The sequence below is a fragment of the Helianthus annuus genome, chromosome 14 (assembly GCF_002127325.2).
Source record: "Helianthus annuus cultivar XRQ/B chromosome 14, HanXRQr2.0-SUNRISE, whole genome shotgun sequence".
Classification (NCBI taxonomy): Eukaryota; Viridiplantae; Streptophyta; class Magnoliopsida; order Asterales; family Asteraceae; genus Helianthus; species Helianthus annuus.
This window is the reverse complement of record NC_035446.2, coordinates 102,921,772-102,943,057: the sequence shown is the minus strand read 5'-3', so window position 1 is coordinate 102,943,057 and position 21,286 is coordinate 102,921,772. Positions and strand designations below refer to the sequence as shown.

The 21,286-nt window shown below is 39.1% G+C and overlaps 1 non-coding gene across 1 annotated transcript; it reads right to left on the bottom strand.

Moving 5' to 3' along the window:
• Nucleotides 1-20,658: 20,658 nt before the first annotated feature.
• Nucleotides 20,659-20,765, bottom strand: LOC118486914. Its single transcript, XR_004880081.1, has one exon. It is a non-coding gene; the product is annotated as a small nucleolar RNA R71 (small nucleolar RNA).
• Between the last annotated feature and the right edge of the window lie 521 nt (nucleotides 20,766-21,286).

Sequence of the window (21,286 nt, the reverse complement as noted above, 5' to 3'; positions counted from 1 at the left end):
TTGAAGTTGCATACACTTTAAATGATTCGGACAAATTATACTCTGACAAAGAGTTTCCAATAAGAAGTGTTCGTTTTGACATGATCAAAAAGGTTTTCAAAATGACAGAAATTAATATTTCTGAAATAAAAAATTTAAATCTTACTGAAAAACCTAAAAAATACACTTCAAGAGTTCAACAACGGTTAAACAAGAAAAAGGGTTACAATTCTGGTGCTGGTTTTCAAAAGAAACCTAACCAAAATCGTAGTTACAAAAAGAAAGGTTTAGGATTTTTTCCACCAGAAAATCATAAAAATGTGAAAAATTCTAAAACAAAAACAGAATTTGTGTCAGGTGGAAGTGCAGAGGAGGAACAGAAGAAACCGTTCTGGAGACAGTCAAACCAGGAGTTTCTTGCTGAGAAGAGAAAGAATGAAACTGGAGTGTCTCATTCAAAGGAAACTAGAACCTGTTACAAGTGCAATGAAGCTGGTCACATTGCATGGAACTGTCAGAAAAATGTCAAAACAAAACAGGGAGTTTCTAGGAAATTGAAAGAAAAGGTTGTTGATGTTGAACCACCAATCGAAAAGATTAAAATTTTTGAAAACTCAACTTATGAGATTGGTGAGTGTTCTAGAAAAAATTTATATAAAAAGAAAGAGAAAGACAACCAAGTGTGGGTTGTTGAAAAGATTGAAGAAAAAGTCGGCGATGAATCTGGTTCCACAAAGCCAGAGGAGCCACAAGGTGAGGTAAAAATTTCAGTAAATGATGATGAATTTCCATCACTGAAATTTGAAGAGATTAAACAAAAGGTTGGAAAGGTTGAAATCTCGAATCAATTTTACAAAGAGAAAAATGAATTTGATGTCTAGAAAACATTCAACGGAAGTGTTAAGAAAATTTTTGGGAAAATGTTGAATGGGAAAGCAAAGGGGGTTAAAGATTTTTATGCAACTAAAAAGGCAACATACAACCCCACTGAGCAAGAATTGAAATCCATCAAGTCTGAAAAGACTTGGATGGAAGTCTGTTTCCCTTGAAGTCTTATGACTACGCCGGAGATCCCAAGTTTATATCGTGGATCAGGAATCGGCATCATTCATGTTTTTGAAAAGTTTTGAAAGTTGTTAAAATTTTACAGGTAAAGGACTACGCCGGAGCTTCCAGGTTGGTAAGTGAAAAGCAGGAATCGGCATCTTTGTGATCAATCCTACAAGTGGTAAAATGGTTATGTAGATGTAACATTCCTACAGTTAGTTGTGTGTGTATTTTTGCAAGTGGTATTGTTTCGGATATACTTATAAGTGGTACAGAGGTTGCTTGACTGCAATTGGTAAATCAGGGACATTAAGTTGTACTTGATTTACTACACATGATAAAAATAGACAAGGTGATGAAACATATCCCCGTACTTATCAAGTGGTAAACTTGCAAGTGGTAAAAACAAACTTATTTTCTGGAAAAATCATTTTGATTAAAACAAACTTAAGTGTTTTGAAATCTAAATGAGAAAATGGTTTGTGATAGGGGGAGTCTGATTGTTTATGCGTTAAGTGGATGGCGAATTGATGCAATTCGATGTCAGTTGTCAAGTTTCTGTACAGTTTGTTTTGTTTTGTGTTCAAATGGGTCAAGAGTTCAGATAGTTTTCAAATGTGTTAGAATTTTAGGGGGAGTAGAAAATTTCTGAAAATCCAAAAGCATTAGAAAATTTGAAAAAGACAAAAACATGATAAAATCAAAAATGAGTTTTGTTGTGAAAAGAGGAAATGATAGTACATCAGTGGACTGTCACAACATGCTAAAGAAATATAAAGATGAAATGTGATAAACAATCTCACTGTGGATGTGTCAGTAGGTTTTTACACATTTAGTAAATTGTGACGAGATATAAACATAAAAAATTCAATCTTGCTTGTTCTGTGGGTTAACAACTTCTTGGATTGGATATATAGGTAACCCCTCAAATCTTGTTTGAAAGGTCCCTTATTCTGAGATACTAGGTCTTTATGCTCAGTGATATCTGGGGTATTATCCCGGGACTTCTGCTCTATGGAAGTACTGACCTAGTCCCCGGATAATGCTTTCCGCAAAAGCTTGAAACATAGTTTCGCCCTCAGCATGCTGATGAAACAATAAAATTGATAGTCGCTGCTGTTGAAATAAAAAAGATCCTCTAAAGGGGACACACCGAAAAGTCAAAGCCGTCATCTCTTTGCGTATACGGAAGTATCGACCTGAGCTCTCACGGCCCTCACAATTTAACCCCTGACAGATATCATCTGTGGTATACTCACCTGTAAGACTGAATATTGGGATCTGGATACGGGAGTATATTCAAGTAGTAGGACACACGAATAAGTTCAAGTCATTAAAACATTAACATCGTATCTCGGATCAATTGAACTTTGTATGGAAATTTAAGTGGACAAATATACTGACAATCTAGGTGAATTGTTTAGAGCGTAAAATGAAATCAAGCTTAACGATGTTAGTGACACGTCTCATAAACTGATATGATCCTCTTACACAAACTCACAAAAATATTGTTTGTAAATATTTTCATTTCTGCATCTTGTTGTTTCTACAATTGGTGTCAGTCTTTGTCTTTACAAGTGGTGTCATTTACTTTCTTTCAGAAATTCCAAAAAGATTTTGTGTGTGTTTTAGCATAATTTTTTTGAAAAAGTCAAAAAGATTTTTGACAACTGATGTTGGAAAGCAGATTTTCAAAATTCTGAGTGCTAAACATGATGACATTGTTGTGAGGGGGAGTGTTTATTGAACATCAAATGTGTTTTGAAAATCAACAAGTGGTTCATCATGTGTGTGTGAGTTGAGAGAGAGTGTTTGTTGATGCATAGCCTTGCTGAGTTGCTGGTAAGTGAAATTCTATTTCGACAACGTTTTATTTAGATAATCGTAACTTAGGGTTTATCCCCCCCTGAGTTTTAGGGGTCCTGATCCTGATTCTGATTGTTCTGAAACTTTCAGGGTTTATGCAGAATTACTTGGGTGTTTTAATTAGGGTTTCCTTGATAGATAATTGACATACTAAGTATTAATTTTAGTGAGAGTTGTTACATCCTCCCCACCTTAAGAAAAATCTCGTCCTCGAGATTTACTGGAATAGATGAGGATATTTGCGCTTCATTTCTGATTCCAGCTCCCAAGTGTATTCTGGTCCTCTCTTTGAATTCCATTTGACTTTGACTAATACTAGTCGCTTGTGTTTGAGAAACTTGATTTTTCTATCTTCTATCTGTACTGGTTTCTCTACGAATTTCAGCTTTTCATTTACCTCTACATCTTGAAGAGGTACTACCAGGGATTCGTCGGATAAACATTTCTTGAGATTGGATACATGAAATACATCATGTACTCCAGCTAGTTCTTCTGGTAGTTGTAAGCGGTAAGCAACTGGTCCTATTCGTTGCATTACTAAAAATGGTCCTACGTATCTTGGACTCAGCTTTCCTTTCTTACCGAATCGTACTACTCCTTTCCAAGGAGAGACTTTCAAAAGTACTTTGTCTCCGACTTGAAATTCTAGTGGTTTGCGGCGATTGTCTGCATAGCTTTTCTGACGATCTCTAGCAGTTTTCAATCTTTCTTTGATTTGAGTTATCTTGTCTGTGGTTTCTTGCACAATTTCTGGACCTGATAATTGACTTTCTCCTATTTCTGCCCAACAAACTGGAGTTCTGCACTTGCGTCCATACAGTGCTTCGAATGGAGCAGCTTCGATGCTTGAATGATAACTATTATTATAGGATAATTCAATTAAGGGTAAGTGGTTATCCCAATTACCACCAAAATCAATTACACATGCTCGGAGCATGTCTACCAAGGTTTGGATCGTCCTTTCACTTTGTCCGTCTGTTTGAGGATGATATGCAGTACTTAAGTTGAGTCGGGTTCCCATTGCTTCCTGGAAACTAGTCCAGAAATGGGAAGTGAAACGACTATCCCTATCTGATACAATGGAGAGTGGGACTCCATGTAAAGATACTACTTCATCTACATACAACTTGGCTAATCTTTCCATGTTAAAGGTTTCCTTCATGGGTAGAAAAATGAGCTGATTTGGTTAGTCGATCCACAATTACCCAAATCGCATCATTACCTTTTCTGGTTTTGGGTAACTTAGTAACAAAATCCATTGTTATGAGTTCCCATTTCCATACAGGCATTTCTAATTGTTGTAGTAGTCCTGAAGGTTTCTGGTGTTCGGCCTTAACTTGTGAACAAGTAAGACATTTAGATACGTATTCAGCTATATCCTTTTTCATTCCTATCCACCAGAAATTGTTTCTTAAATCTTGGTACATCTTATTGTTTCCTGGATGTACGGTATACCGAGATTTATGAGCTTCTTCTAAAATCTTATTTCTTAATTCTCCTTGCTTAGGTACCCAAATTCGTTTCTTGTGGAATCTCCAAATTCCATCATTTCCTTGCTCTAGTTCCTTTATATAACCTTTCATTCCTTCAGCATCATCCTTGATTGCTGTTTCCTGAACTTTTTTCAATTGTTCCATTAAATCTACTTGTAGATTTAATCTAAGAGCACGGACTCGCTTTTGCTTTTCCTGATACTTACGACTTAAGGCATCTGCGACTACGTTTGCCTTTCCTTCGTGATATTGAATATCACAGTCGTAATCACTTAGGATTTCCATCCATCTTCTTTGCCTCATGTTTAGTTCTTTTTGCCCAAATATGTACTTTAAACTTTTATGATCTGTATAAACAGTAAACTTACTTCCATACAGATAATGTCTCCAAATCTTAAGGGCAAAAATTATGGCTCCTAATTCTAAGTCATGAGTCGTATAATTTTCTTCGTGCTTTTTCAATTGCCGGGAGGCATACGCAATTACCTTCTTGCGTTGCATCAATACACATCCAAATCCTACTTTTGAAGCATCACAATATACTTCAAAATCTTCTGTTCCTACGAGTAAGGCTAAAATTGGAGCATTCGTCAATCTGTGCTTTAAAATCTTAAAAGCTTCTTCTTTCTAGGTCCCCATTCAAACTTAACGGCTTTACAGGTCAACTTAGTTAAAGGTACAACTATCTTAGAGAAATCCTTAATAAATCTTCTGTAGTAACCAGCTAATCATAGAAAACTTCTAATTTCCATAGTTGTTTGCGGGACCTTCCATTTGGTGATTGCTTCTATTTTAGCAGGATCTACGTGAATTCCTTCGTGATTTACCATGTGACCTAAAAATTGCACTTCTTGCAACCAGAATTCACACTTCGAGAATTTGGCATAAAGCTTTTCTTTTCTTAACAAAGTTAAGAGTACATGCAGGTGCTAGCAATGTTCTTCTTGACTTTTGGAGCAAATAAGTATATCGTCGATGAATACGATTACAAATTTATCCAAATACGGTTTACAGATTCTATTCATCATGTCCATAAACGCTGCTGGGGCATTTGTTAATCCGAAGGGCATGGCTTTAAACTCGTAATGTCCATACCTAGTTCTGAAAGCAGTTTTAGGTATGTCTTCTTTTTGTACTTTCAGCTGGTGATATCCGGATCTTAGGTCTATCTTAGAAAAATACCTAGCGCCTTGAAGTTGATCAAAAAGATCGTCAATCCTAGGTAACGGGTATCGATTCTTAATTGTAACTTTATTTAGTTCCCTATAATCGATACACATCCTCATCGATCCATCTTTCTTTTTCACAAACAACATTGGTGCTCCCCAAGGGGATGAACTAGGTTGTATAAATCCTTTGCTTAGTAATTCATCTAACTGCTTCTTCAATTCTAGCATTTCGGTGGGTGCTAATCGATAAGGTGCCTTGGCTATTGGTGTAGTACCCGGAATTAGATGAATTCTAAACTCTACTTCTCTATCGGGTGGTAACCCAGGTAATTCTTCTGGAAAGACGTCTGGGTATTCTGAGACTATAGGGATGTCCTGGAGTTCCTTATTTTTAGTGTTAATGATTACAGAAATCATATACACCATTTCTTGTTTTCTTGAATAACTAGCCAACTTCATTACTGAAATGAATTTCAGTGGCTTTCGAGGTTTATCTCCTGTAATTAAAATTACCTCTCCTGTGGGAGTACGGATTTCTACTGAATTCTTATCACAAAGGATTCGAGCATGGTTGGCTACTGACCAATCCATTCCTAATACTACATCGAATTCGGCTAATTTCATAGGTAATAGGTTTGCAGAGAACTTATGACCTAATAGTTCTATCTTTCCTTCTTGCAAAACCTTATCTATGTTAATAGAATTCCCATCTGCCGTTTCGACTGTAAAAATCTGCCTAAGGGTGGTTAAGGGTAAGTTAAGAGCTTGACAGAATGAAGTATTGATAAAACTTTGGTTTGCACCAGAGTCAAATAATACTTTCGCATAAACGCCGTGAACTAAAAACGTACCGGCTATCACATCTGGAATGAGTTCTGCTTCCTAGGTGGTTAGCTGGAATGCTCGGGCATTCTTCTTTGTTGTTCCATTAGCTGGTTTGCCTTTATTGTCTGTGGTTTTGATCAATTTAGGACATTCTGTTTTGTAATGTCCTGTTTCTCCACAGTTATAGCAGACTATGGTTTTCTTTTTGCAATTTTCTTCGCTATGTCCCACAGATTTGCAAAAATTGCAGGCCAGATTGCACCTTCCAAAGTGTTTCTTCCTACAATTTCTGCAAAAAGGAGGATTTGAGGATTGCCCTGTTCCTCTTTTCTTTGTATTACCCATACGAAATCCTTGGGTAATCTTTTGAGCTAAATCCTTCTTTCGATCTTCCTCTCTTGAGCGCACCAGTTCATCCGTTAGGGTACTAGCTAATTCCACAGCATCGTCTATAGTACGAGGTCTCGCAGCCTTAACGATGTTACGGATTTCACTAATTAGTCCCCAAATATAGCGAGAAATGAGTACCGGTTCTGGCGAAGCCAGTGTTGGTACCACTTTAGCATATTCAAAGAATGTCGAAGTATAACCGCGACACTCTACACCTACCATACGATGGCTTAGGAACTTATTCGCTATTTGTTCCTTTTCAAATTCGGGACAAAATTTTCTTTCTACAAGATTCTTAAACTCTTCCCAGTTCATAGCATAAGCCATCCTTCTTCCTTTTGCTTGTAATACTGTGTTCCACCACTCTAGTGCCCCTTCTTTGAACAAATTCGACGCATACATGACCTGATCTTCTTCGGCACACTTACTTATTGCAATTACTACTTCCGTTTTCTCTAACCAACGCAGCACTGCAGTTGCTCATTCGTTACCTGCAAATTCTGCTGGTTTACAGGCAAGGAATTCTTTGTAAGTGCAACTGGATGTTGCAACTTTCATTTTCTTTGGAAGTGGGGTCTGTCATGGATTATTATTGTCATGATTACTGCCTCCATTTTCACTATGACTAAAATTGTCTTCATGAGTACGTTTACTAGGAATGATTTGTTGCGATTTAACAGGTTTCTGAGCAGCAGCCATGATTGCAGGAATAGCATTAGCTATCCCTTGAGTGATGATATTTTCAATATCTTGTCTAGTCATATATTGGTTTTCCTGATTTTGCTCAGATTGATTCCCTTCATTAACTGGTTCATTACTAGCATTTTCCATCTGATAATTATTATAGATATAACTATTAGTACCAAATGATTGTAAATAAAACAATGGCAAGTAATCACATAAATCTTTTTCACAACACACATATATATAGCCAAAATTGTCGTTGTTTCGACTTCTATTTTGTTTTATAGATTATATAGGCATCCATACACACTGTTTATCTTACAATGTTTTATTTCCCATTTTACAGAGTTATATTTTTCTACTACTGTTATTATACAGACATACTTCCCAACCCCACTATTCTTTGGTCAACTGGCAGTTTAGTAGCGACGCTCCCTTTCATCGTATTTCCAAGAGATTTGTTCCCCCATTTCCCGGATCCTATTCCCTGTACCTATCAGCTCTTCACCGAACTGACGAAGTTCGGCTAAGTTTTCGTTGCTCATTGGAGGATTGGGGATAGGTTCTGGATCAAACTGTGGGAGGAAGCAATAAGGACTATTAATCATGTTTTGGAATTGCCAGTCATTCGTCCACCATTCTTCCATTTGGCCTAAAGGTCGAGTGTGGATTAGTAGGTCTGCAATAGCTGGTTCCAGATTTACAGGAAGTCGGATTTCGGCCGGGTAAGGGTATTGATTATTATGGTAGGGCTAATGACATCACAATTTTCCAGTAGACGGTCTATTTCGTCTTGAAATGTGATATCTTCAGGTTGTCTAGAGCTCTCTCCAATTTCTATTCCTTTTTGTTTAGAATTTTCCCTGATTTCTATCTCTGCTGGCTTAGAACTCTCTCCGGTTTCGATTTCTTTTCCTTTGTCTATAGGGTTTTCTACTTTGGGGAGTTTCCTAGTGGCTGGCTTTCTTCTGCGCACTTTCCTCCATCCTACATATCTTCTTCTCTTTTTAGGTTTTGCTTTTTCCAACGGTGGAGCTTGGAATTCCAGAGGTTCATCTATGTCAGCAATATAACCAGTAAAGTCGTGGGAGACTTCAATTGGTACTGGGTAGAGGTTGAGATTCTGAAATGCTTCCGATATCTCATTCATGCTGTATAGCATATATGCAAAATGCACAAAAATGCTAAGTTAAAACTTTAGAACAAAGTTTTACAAATAAACTTTAAAGTGTTATTGCATACTAATTTGTACAGAAGACAACAGGAAATAGAACACACTAGGATTTATTTATTTACTGGGTAGTGATTTTCTACTGGATCAGGCTTATTGGTAGTTTAGAGGTTTGCATTTTCTGCTACGGTAGCTAGCATATAAAGATTTGCCCATTTTTCATCTAATTTGTCTTCCCCAGGTGGACTATTGCCTAATTCCTGGATTTCTGGATTGAACCTCACTTTCTTGAGTTGGGGTTTCTGACTTTTCCTAATAATCGAATTTCTTTTCTCTGGGGTAAGGGGATTTTCATATTGTGCTTTCCGGACAAAAATCCCTTCTTCCAGTTTTTCTGGATGTTTTGAGGAAGAGATTCATTTTTCTTTGGATGCATTATCTAATTTGTGGTAGATAACAGAAAGCTTTTGTTTACCCATACGGTAACTTAACAATTAATCAGTTAATAAAACACATAATCACAGAATAGCAATTAGAAATTCCTAAGTATTTCTCAATTACTTTAATAGGCTAAAATCAATAGTAAGCTTAAATCAGTGGCTCTGATACCACCTTTTTTCCTGTCACAGCCCTCGGCCCCGGTTTGACCCGGTCCAGAGCCGCGAGGCAGGAAATCCCGTGGTATTAAATTAAACGACAGCGGAAGTCTTTTTAACCAGGATCTTTTAATATTAAAACTGCCCGTTTTCATAACTTAGGGATAAATCCCATAATTTACAATAAGGTGATTTCACTGGGAAATTTTTATTTCTCAAAACATGTTTCTTTATTTATTTACATTGAGCCACTTTTCTAAGCTTGTAGTGCTCCACGACACTTTATCTTTGCTCACAACAGATCACCTGAAACATGTTTGAAAAAGGTTTTGTCAGCAGGGAAATACTGAGTGAATCATTCAGTTTACTAAAATGACTCATTTGTTATAATTTACAGTATTAAGAGAGATTACAATGTTTCTATGTCAAACCAACTACCCACAGTATTTGTCACTCGACTCGTTTTGGTGACTGTGGTCATATCCCCCATTGGCTGCCCCAATGGTGACGGGTATCACTAATTAGGTTCGCCCACCTAAAGTGATAAAAACAATAGTACTGTGCACAATACCGCACATACCGGCTGTAATTTGGTGATTACATAAACTTAATCACTGTAATTACAACTTTGAAAATAATTTGGAGTATTGTAAAACAGTTGATAAAAAGAGAATGACTCACATTGCAGATTTAACGAGCAGAGTATAAGCCTACTGATTAGCCTTGACTAACCTAATTTAAATAACAATGCACACACAAAAGGGTTAGTAACTAATACAGCAGTTACGACAATTCACGAGATTAAACCCTCACAACGATTAATAAGGTGCAATACTTAACAATTCAACGGATTCACAATAAATGACAGAGTATAGTCCGAGTTCGAACAGCACTCAAACATTCAAGTCGAAATCACGATGAATAACAAGTATAAACTCAATTTGAGCAGCACTCAAACAATCGTTGGATAGTTACAATCGATCGGACGTTGAATCGTAATAGCGATCGAGTTATTACCCTGATTGCGGCAGTGTTTCGAGATTAGTGTGTGTTGTGTATTAATCGAACTATAACTCAGTGGATATTGTGAATTTGTACGTCGAACGAACAGCAAACTGCAAGTGCCAGGCCCCCGTATTTATACTGAATTTTTGTCCCCCCCACCCCCCGCGTGTCGCGACAGAGGACATAAGTCCTGTCGCGTGTCGCGATGGATGACAATCTACCCTAGGGTAGCCCTGTCACCTGCATAGCCTTACTGAGTTGCTGGATTCGTGAAATTCTATTTCGACAACGTTTTATTTACATAATCGTAACTTAGGGTTTATCCCCCCCTGAGTTTTAGGGGTCCTGATCCTGATTCTGATTGTTCTAAAACTTTTAGGGTTTATGCAGAATTACTTGGGTGTTTTAATTAGGGTTTCCTTGATAGATAATTGACATACTAAGTATTAATTTTAGTGAGAGTTGTTACAATATGTTTATGAGAGGGAGTAAGTGTTGGTGTATACAAATTGTTAAAATTTAGATATTTTACTTCTGGGTTAAGAATGTGCAGGTATAGCTAGGTTTCGATCTTGGATCTAAAGATAAAGAGCAAGGTTACAATACCTGAGGATTCTGATTGGAGAGAACCAAGTTTCGATCCTGAAAATTAAAGACTCTGTAGATAGAGCTTGAGCCATGTTTCGATCTTGAACCTGTGAAAGCCAGACAATGATCCTGAAGCAGATGTTGCTGAAGAACAAAGAAATGCCAGCAAATCGAGAGGGGGAGTCTGAAGATATTCAAGCAGACATTGTTAAAAGGAGTCTGTTGATGAAGAGAGAGATAGAGAAAAGCCCAGAGACTGAACAAGACTAAAGAAGTGAAGACACAACATTGTCGTGACTCGATGGACTACTCGTCAACATCTGAGGGGGAGTCTGTTGGTGCACTACATCTGTCGACATCGTCTTGTATCGAGTCTTACATTGCATTGTATAGATTAGGGCACGTTTTACGAGAAAATAGGAAGAGTATTGTGTTTAGTGAGTAGATTTCGCTCATAGGGACCTTGTAAGGTGATTTCGCTTTTGTGGAAATGTTGAGGTTTCGCTTTTGTGATCATGTTCATTGGAGCGAAATCTCAGCACTATAAATAGGTGTTCCATGAGCGAAATAGTGGGTTGTTGCCTTGTATTCCACGCTGAAGTGCTGCCGGTGTGAAGATTGAGTTGTAATTGTTGTCATATCAATACAATAAGTAGATTAAGTGAAGAATCAGCTGTTTCTACCTCCGTTTCTTGTTATTCCGCACCTGAAACGAAGTAAAACTCCTCTGAACGACTCATTCGGGTCAGACCTCGATCTTACAAGTGAGCAAGCCCTGTGTCCAGTTACCTGAACTAGGCATTTTCTGCAGACTGTGCAGCATGGGGCCGTGTTGGGCGGGCACGGCCCGTGCCGAACTTGCTGTAATGAAGAAATTTTGTCGGGAAGCTCTGTTTTCATGCATGGAGTGCTGATTCAAGTTTCCCTTGTTATCCTTCACCATCCCGAGTGCGTTCAACCCATTACAACATCATCCAAACACCAAATTAACTAAAACCATCATTCATTAAACCATAGAGAGATCTACATAATAATCCTAGAAAATTGAAAACAAAGTAGAAAAATAAAAGTTAAAAGTCCTAAACTAGATAGGTCAAGTGATACATAAAGTTATCATAAGGAGTCCTACTTTTTCATTAAGAACCAAAATTCCGGGAATAGTTTCCCGGTATCGAGAAGTGTAGTGGAACTTCTTGGCCGAGGGTTGTTCTCTAGATGTCTTTAAAGCCATTCTTCTATCTCTCTTGGGAGGAAGAAGGCAGCTTCATTTTCCTCAACATCTTGCGGAGGGGGAAAAACACCAACCGGAACCCCTTGTAGTACATCACGAGGAGGTCCCTGGTGTATGGTGTACCACTCGGCTGGTATGATGACTTCAGGCACCACGTTCCATGCCCTTTGGGTTATTATTGGTACCAAAGGAGGAGAAGCGAGAATGTTCAACCTCTGGTGCAAGAGGCTGACCTCTCGAAGACACCCTTCCAGTCCCACCGTTAGGTGATTGATATGGTCGACCAATGCTTCTTCCACCCCCGTCATTTCATCAATAGCCTCTCTTAAGGCGTAAACATAGTTTACAAGAGAGTCTTCCGCTGTCGATGACCTCCTCCCCTGTCGGTTGTTTCTTGAGTGCGATGAAGATGTTCCGCTCGTTCTGCTCGCCATTCTGAGAAAACAGACCGAAAAGGTTTCAACTTTTATGGAACAGTGCCTCGGACACGGCCCCGTGTTCAGCTGTCTGAAGGTTTTTAGATCAAGGAATCTTGGAGTTTTAAATTATTTTTCTGACTTGTAAGTTATTTTTAAGCACAAATAATTCAAAACAAAGTTGTATAACTTATTTTAAACAACCTTGAATAATATCCTTACAAACATTACAATAAAGCTTGGAATCATGAAGCTTCCAAGCTTTAATGGAGGTATGGATTGAAAATTGAAGAAGAAGGCAATGAACAAAAGTGGAAAAGACAAGATGGTTGTTGAGAACCTTCTTTAGAACATACCTAGGATGGTATGAGTGAAGATCCCAGAAAATCTTTGTCTTTGGAGTGGTCCAAATGAGCAGGAATCTTGCTGCATTTATAGAAAACGACAGCACGCTGCACACGGCCCCATGTCGGCTGGACACGGCCCCGTGTGCAGACAGAATCCTGACACATTTTGTCCGTATTCTGATAAAAATCATAAGGGAATCTTTTGGTGGACACGGGGGCGTGTTGACCTGGGCACGGCCCCGTGTCTGGAAGCTGTCTTATGGAGTTTGTCTATTTCTAAGGAACTTATTTGTATCGGGTGGTTCCTTACTGGATGGAACAACCCCAAAGTGCCTAAGATACCTTAATTGCTCTAGATTAAGACGAGAACGCAAGAGGGTGTCGGTGAGGGTGATTCCTCTACTAAATGTAGGTGGACAAGTCCAACCCTTTCCCGGGCTCTCGTTAAAGAAGGTGAATGCCGAATCGCTCAGGTCTATGTATGCACCGAACGAAGTCAATGGAGAGTCCTTCACGGCACAATCGGCACAGGGACGACTATCGCCCAAGTCTTCACTAGAGTTGAAGGTATTGTCGGGAACAACGAAGTTGTTTTTATTCGAATGTGATCCCAACAATTCTTCTTGGGTATCGTCTTGAGATGAATTATAGGAAATCCATCTTAAGTTCTTTTAACCATTAAGAATTAGATCTTCTAATTGAAATAGTTCATCAAGAAGCATTTCTCCTAGAAGGTCCAATTGAGAGCATTCGAGGGAAAGATAGGGATTATTTTTACTTTCGCCCCTCTTAAGGATACATGAAAATTATGGGTCTATATAATGGGGCTTATAATTTAGAAAATAACATTCTAATTCTTTATGGGAGCCACCACATATTTGACACCACGTACCATAAGAGTGCCGAAAGTAAAAATTATCATTATCACTCGTGTTTGTGTCAGATGTTACCAACCGTCGGGATCTTACGGTTCTGTTTTCAGTAACTGAATCTTGGGCACGGGGCGTGTTGAGTGGGCACGGCCCCGTGTACAGCTTACTGTCTGACGTAAAACAGGATTGCCAGTTCCAAGGATTGGGCACGGGGCGTGTTTAGCGGGCACGGCCCGTGCTGAGTTCTGCAGAAGCTGAAAAATTAAGAAAATCCTAAAAAAATAGACAATTTAAAAAAAATGATTAGGCCGCTGATTCCTAACTTTCTTAAAATCCTTGTGTCCCCGGCAGCGGCGCTAAAAACTTTATGTGCGTGAAGTGTGTTATATTTTAGGTGTATATTTTAAGCCCTTTTACACTTTTTAGCCAAGTTTTAAATTTATAAAACACGATATTTACTAACACTAAACACACATATGGGAAAGTGCACCCATCGTGGACGTAGTATAGTGTTGGTAAGATACCGAGGTCGTCCAAGGACACAAGAGCTTTTAGTACCGGTTTATCCTCAACGTCTAATCAAATCAAAAGTTAGAAAAAGGTTTTTAAACTAAAAAAATAAAACTAACTAAAATGCTGAAAATAAAAATAAAAGTAAAAACAGATAGACAAGATGAATCACTTGGATCCGACTCGTGTGTAGTGTAACATTTGATTATTTCCGCACTTTTGCACTTGTTTAAGAGATTATCTTAGTTATTGTAGTAGGCCCCGCTTTTGAAGGTGACATTACCCTCAACCCAGTAGTTTGAGTCAGCAAGGGTACAATCCTAAAGGGTCGGATTATTGAAAGATAATTAATTAAGTTATTAAAGCATAATGTGGTAGGCCCCTCTTTTGAAGGTGACGTTACCCTCGGCTAAGTAGTCCGAGTCAGCAGGGATACAGTCCTAAGTAGCCGGGTTAAAGTTTTAATAGTAGTTTAACTTATGAGGGGATCAAAGAGTGTGGACCCCCGCCATCCAATACCGGTGGATATTGAAGGAGGTCCTACTAAATTTGACCCAGGTCCTTTGCAGGTTCTATACACTGAACAATGGCAAGACTCTTACCAAACCGTTCCCTTAACCCCCGACCAGGTAGCCAACATATCTCCATATAGACCATGGAGATATGAATGGTGAAAATCTTTTATTTTACATAGACAGTAAAATAATGCAAAGACACCACGGACAAACGATAAGGAAGAATCACCTTCAACATAAGAAACTAGTTATTAAAGTCATTAATACATAACCAAATAAAAAGTGCGAAAAGATTAAAAATAAAAAGTATTACACTAAACACTTGTCTTCACCAAGTGATGTAAGAGACTTTGGCAAACATGGTCTTTGATTGTCAAGAACTCTTACGATCAATCTTGGATCCCGAGACGACTCACACACTCTATGATGGACAATGATGGTGGTGGATGATGGTGTTGTGATGGTGGTAGGTGGTGGGTGAAGTGTGAGAGAGGTGGTGTGCCAAGGGATGAGTTGCAAGTGATCCAAGCACTCCTATTTATAGGCTGAACAGAAGCTCGGGCACGGCCCCATGTCCATCCTTCTCTCTTTCTTCATTAATTGCGGTTTGTCTGCATTAGTTAACCACGCCCCCATGTCCGCTGAGCACGACCCCGTGTGCAGAAGCGTATCTGTACTATCAAGATTGGCCTGGATTCTGCGAATCTTATAGTTGACCACGGCCCCGTGTCCGCTGAGCACGACCCCGTGGTGGGCGATAGAAGCTTCTACAACTTTGTCTTTTCTGCTGACACTTGGGCACGCCCCCGTGCTCACTGAGCACGGGGCATGTTCAGCCTTCTGTTCTCTTGTTTTGCTTGGGAGGATGTTGTCGGGGGGTCGGGCATGCCACGTTTGTTCCTTTTCTTGTATTTATGTTAGATTTAGATGCCTTTTTGCTTCTTTTGTTCTTTTGAGCTCATTTAATCCTGAAAATACAAAAGGAAGAAAAAAACATACTATTTCCAACATTAGTACTAAAAAAGGGTTAGTTTTAAAACCATAAAGTAACAATACAACATGAGCTGGAAGCAAAGACTGAACAGCACGCCACCACTAAGAACACAAAACAACGCCAAGCCCTTACCCCTCAACACTACAAGAAAAGAATTCCAACTGCTAAAATAAATATTCCTCTTGACCTCTTAGAAGCCCACGAGAACATAGTCTCTTTAACACCTGCCACCACTTTGAACGAAGAAGTATTCGAAGTATGAAACACCTTGATCATTCCATTTCCACCTCCATCATATGTCACAATATGTAAGGTTAAAAACCAAATTTTACGCACAACACTGTGGTACACATATATCAAGAAATTAAAAAAAACCATCAAAAACATAAATAGGAGCCGAAATCAAAGAACACTTAATTTTACACTCAATGTCATGGTGTTTTGCAAAAACTTAATCCTAAGTTTGACTTTATTTAGGGTCATATAAATCAATTTTTCCACCCTGTGAGAAAAATTAACCGAGCGGTTTATAGTTGAGATTTTTGGCTACCATGCCACAACAATAGCAAACACTTGGTGATCAACATGAATTTACCAAGTTACCAAAGATTGATTTATCTCAAGAGTTGCTAACAAAGAACCCTAATCTCACCACAAAGTTCACCGTTTATAGACATGTTAATCTAGACATAATGTAACAAAAGGATAAGAGATCGCAGTAACATACCCTACATGATGTTTAGTTTAACCGATTTTGGTCCTCTCACCACTCTCTGGTCAACAAGGTTCTCCACAGGTCCTTTAGCTATCAAAGCTGCTTGAGCATAATTTCCTAGCTAAACAACTATTGTAAGATGTCCATTTTTTATTCTCTTTCACATTCAGTTCTTAAAAACCATCCATAAAGGTTTAGTTGATCAAAGAGCGTACCACCTGGATAACTAATGTCATCAGGCAGGTATATTCCTAATCTTCAAGAGCCTCTATACCAAAGTCTCTTGCATGTTTAGGCCCAACCTACACCAACATGTGAATCACATACACAAAACATAAGAACCTTGCTTCTATTTCTATTTGAAGTACTTTGATTATTTGACTGAAAGATGATGAAGGTTACCATGATCTGAATGGTTTGATAGATTCTGCTTCCTTTATTAAACCTGCAGTCTCAGAGTAATCAACAGCTTCTCTGGAGGCCATTGGGCCCTCATCTCTAAGAAACAGACCTAGAGTATACCAAGCCGGAGAGGGCATCCTATCGACTCGTAACGCCTTGTTCAAGAATAGGTGATGAGAATTATTAAAATAAAATTGATATAAACACTTGAATAGCTGAAAGTAAGCAATAACACAAAAGTAGACCAGAATTACTACCATGGTTGAATTACGGCACAAGTTGCTGGATTGCCCTCTTTTTTCATTCAGCCTCTAATAAATCAGGTGAGTTCAGTTTTGAAACAAGCTCATCAGCAGAATATGTTGTAGAATTCAGATGAGTTCAAGCCTGAAACAAACTCATTGAGAAACCAATCTATGTGCTGATGTGGCCATGAAAGGCATAAACAAGTTGAAGACGACTTTTGAACTCACCAATGCTGGAAGTACGAATGAAATCCTCCAAACTATATTTCTAAAACTTTTTCTTAATTACATCACAAGTTATAAACATACCTCTGCATGTCGTCTTTACAGGTGTCGCCATATAATTTCGTGTAGTGCCACTACAATCGTTGGTATCATAATGGGAACCATAACTGCGAGTGTTTGTTCACATTGTCATAAAACAAGATTAGTACACGATATTCGTGGGTTTGTGTTTCAGTTAGAAGGCTCGGGTCAGTTTTCTGTCGAACCCCATGAACACCTTTAACTAAACGGGGGCGTGTTAGGTTAACCTGGCAAGTTCGTTGTTGACTCGTTTCTTTTTAAAGAAACCTAACATGCGCTTTATGTCATCATGTGGGTAATATAGGCATTGATTTTAGATAGGACAAATGAAAAGAAAATATGCTATAAGAGAAACGGGTCCAATGGGCAGTCAAGTTAAATTGCCCTTTGGATATGCTTATTAATATAGTATAGATATAAATAGAACATAACGATAAAGTTAAAGAAACCTCAGAGACTGAATCATCCTCACTGGTGTCTTTGGAGTTCCCCAATAGGCTCTTTTTTTGTTTGCTTTTGACTTTGGTACATGCAATTTTGAAGTTGACTTGATGAGATACAAAATATCACGATGTTTCAGCCCAAAGGCTGATACCCTGTACGGGTGAGCAAGAAAACCGAAATAACCGAACCGTAACCGAATAACCGAACCGAAACAAAAACCGACGGTTCGGTTTTCGGATTTTTAATAACCGAATATTTCGGTTCGGTTTTCGGATAAACTTTTTCAATAACCGAAAAAACCGAACCGAACCGATAAGTTACTGATGTGTGTAAAATGCAACATATAAATTACATCAAATGAGGCATAAAACTAACCCTTTTTAAGTACTAATGTTGGAAAAAGTGTGTTTTTGTCTTCCTTTTGTATTTTCAGGATTAAATGAGCTCAAATTAACAAAAGAAGCAAAAAGGCAGCTAAATCTAACATAAATACAAGAAAAGGAACAAAAGTGGATTGCCCGACCCCTCGACAGCATCCTCCTAAGCAAAACAGAGAAGGCAGAAGACTGAACACGCCCCGTGCTCAGCGAGCACGGGGCCGTGCCCAAGAAGTAGCAGAAAAGACAAAGCTGTAGTAGCTTCCATTGCTCACCACGGGGGCGTGCCCAGTGGATACGGGGGGCGTGCCCGAAGTACTGCAGGCGCATTAATTGTAATTGCGAATTACAATTAATGAGGAGAGATAGTGTCAGACAGGCACGGGGCCGTGCCCAGGCCTCTGTTCAGCCTATAAATAGGAGTGCTTGGCTTCATTTCAACTCATCCCTTGGCACACCACCTCTCTCACACTTCATCCACCACCCACCACCATCACAACATCATCATCCACCACCATCATCCATTGTCCATCATAGAGTGTCTGAGTCGTCTCGGGATCCAAGATTGATCGTAAGAGTTCTTGACAATCAAGGCCATGTTTGCCTAAGTCTCTTACATCACTTGGTGAAGACAAGTATTTAGTATAATACTTTTTATTTTTAATCTTTTGCACTTTTTATTTGGTTTTGTATTAATGACTTTAATAACTAGTTGCTTATGTTGAAGGTGACTTTTCCTTATCGTTTGTCCGTGGTGTCTTGGCATTATTTTACTGTCTATATAAAATAAAAGATTTTCACCATTCATATCTCCACGGTCTATATGGAGGTATGTTGGCTACCTGGTCGGGGGTTAAGGGAACGGTTTGGTAAGGGTCTTGCCCTTGTTCAGCGTTTAGAGGTCCTGCGAGGGAACTGGGTCAAATTTAGTAGGATCTCCTTCAATACCCAAAGGTATTGGATGGCGGGGATCCAAACTCTTTGACCCCCTCATAAGTTAACTACTATTAATACTATAACCAGGCTATTTAGGACTGTATCCCTGCTGACTCAGACTACTTAGTCGAGGGTAACGCCACCTCCAAAAGAGGGGCCTGCCATAATTTGCATTAATAACTTAATTCATTATCTTTCAATAATCCGACCCTTTAGGATTGTATCCTTGCTGACTCAAACTACTGGGTTGAGGGTAACGTCGCCTTCAAATGAGGGGCCTACTACAATAACTAAGATAATCTCTTAAACAAGTGCAAAAGTGCGAAAATAATCAAATTATACTAATACACGAGTCGGATCCAAGTGATTCATCTTGTCTATCTGTTTTTTATTTTTATTTTATTTTTCAGCATTTAGTTAGTTTTATTTTCTTAGTTTAGAATCTTTTTCTAACATTTTGATTTGATTAGACGTTGAGGATAAACCGGTACTAAAAGCTCTTGTGTCCTTGGACGACCACGGTATCTTACCAACACTATACTACGTCCACGATGGGTGCACTTGCCCATATGTGTGTTTAGTGTTAGTAAATATCGTGTTTTATAAATTTAAAACTTGGCTAAAAAAGTGTAAAAAGGGCTTAAAATATATACCAAAAATATATAACACCTCGCACACATCAAGTTTTTGGCGCCGCTGCCGGGGACACAAGGATTTTAAGAAAGTTAGGAATCAACGGCCTAACCATTTTTTTTTTATTTTTTAGGATTTTCTTAGTTTTTCAGCTTCTGCAGAGCTCAGCACGGGCCGTGCCTGGTCGGATACGGGCCGTGCCCAGCGTTGTTACTGGCAGTTTTTAGTTTTCCAAGTTACAGAAGGCTGACCACGGGGCCGTGTCGGTGCAATACGGGGCCGTGTCCAACTCTCCAGTAACTGGGATCTGGAAAACAATCACTGTAACTCCGACCACGGGCCGTGTTCACTGAGCACGGGGCCGTGGTGAACCTTCTGACCAGCATTCTTTTCTGTTTTTGTTGTAGGACTTGGAACCAGACGCCAACCCTACGTAGTGTATGAGCTCCAGTTCTAATAAGGACATAAAAGAACCTCTAGAAAAAGCCAAAAACCAAGAGAAAGTTTCGGGGAACCCACTTCCAATGGCGGACCAACGTACCCTCATGGATTATCTACGACCCACCGTAGGTAATCTCGGCGCCACTATCAATGCACCAAATGTTGAGGCCAATAACTTCGAACTTCGACCGCATTTGATACAGATGCTTCAGAACTCCGCAACCTTCCATGGGCTTGCGGACGAGGATCCCCATCTACATATTACTAATTTCTTAGAAATATGTGATACCTTTCGGATCAATGGAGCATCAAATGACGCCATTCGCCTTCGAATGTTTCCTTTTTCACTAAAAGACCGAGCAAAAGCTTGGCTTAATGCCCTCCCAGCTGGATCGGTAAACACCTGGGATGAACTAGCCCAAAAATTTCTATATAAGTATTTCCCTCCCGCTAAAACGGCTAAATTAATGACTGAAATTAATACATATTCACAAGAGGACGGGGAATCCTTATATGAAACTTGGGAAAGGTTCAAGGAGCTATTGCAAAAATGTCCACATCACGGCCTTGCAATATGGCAACAAGTGTCCACTTTCTATAATGGGTTGTTGCCACACACAAGGCAAACACTGGACTCTAGCTCTGGGGGACTTTTAGGTAATCGTCGCCCACATGAAATATATAATCAAATTGAGGAAATTGCTCAAACCAATTTTCAGTGGCACACTCCCCGAGGCAATAAATCCATTGCCTGGGCGCCCATAAGGTTGATGAAAGCACTTCTTTACAAGCCCAAATCGAGGCCCTTTCTTCAAAGATAAAAAAAATTGGAAATGTCAAAAACGGTCTCGGTTATGGCTTGTGAAGGGTGTGGTGGGCCACACGAAAATTGGAGTTGTATGAAAGAAACAGACGATCAACAAGAATCGGTAAACTACATTGATAATAGACCTAGGTCGTCGGGTCCTCCAACGGGCACCTACAACCAAGGATGGCGAAATCACCCTAACCTTGGTTGGAGAGAACCCGGCAATGGTAGTAACCAACAAAACATAAACCAACGAACAAACTTTCAACAACCAAGAAATG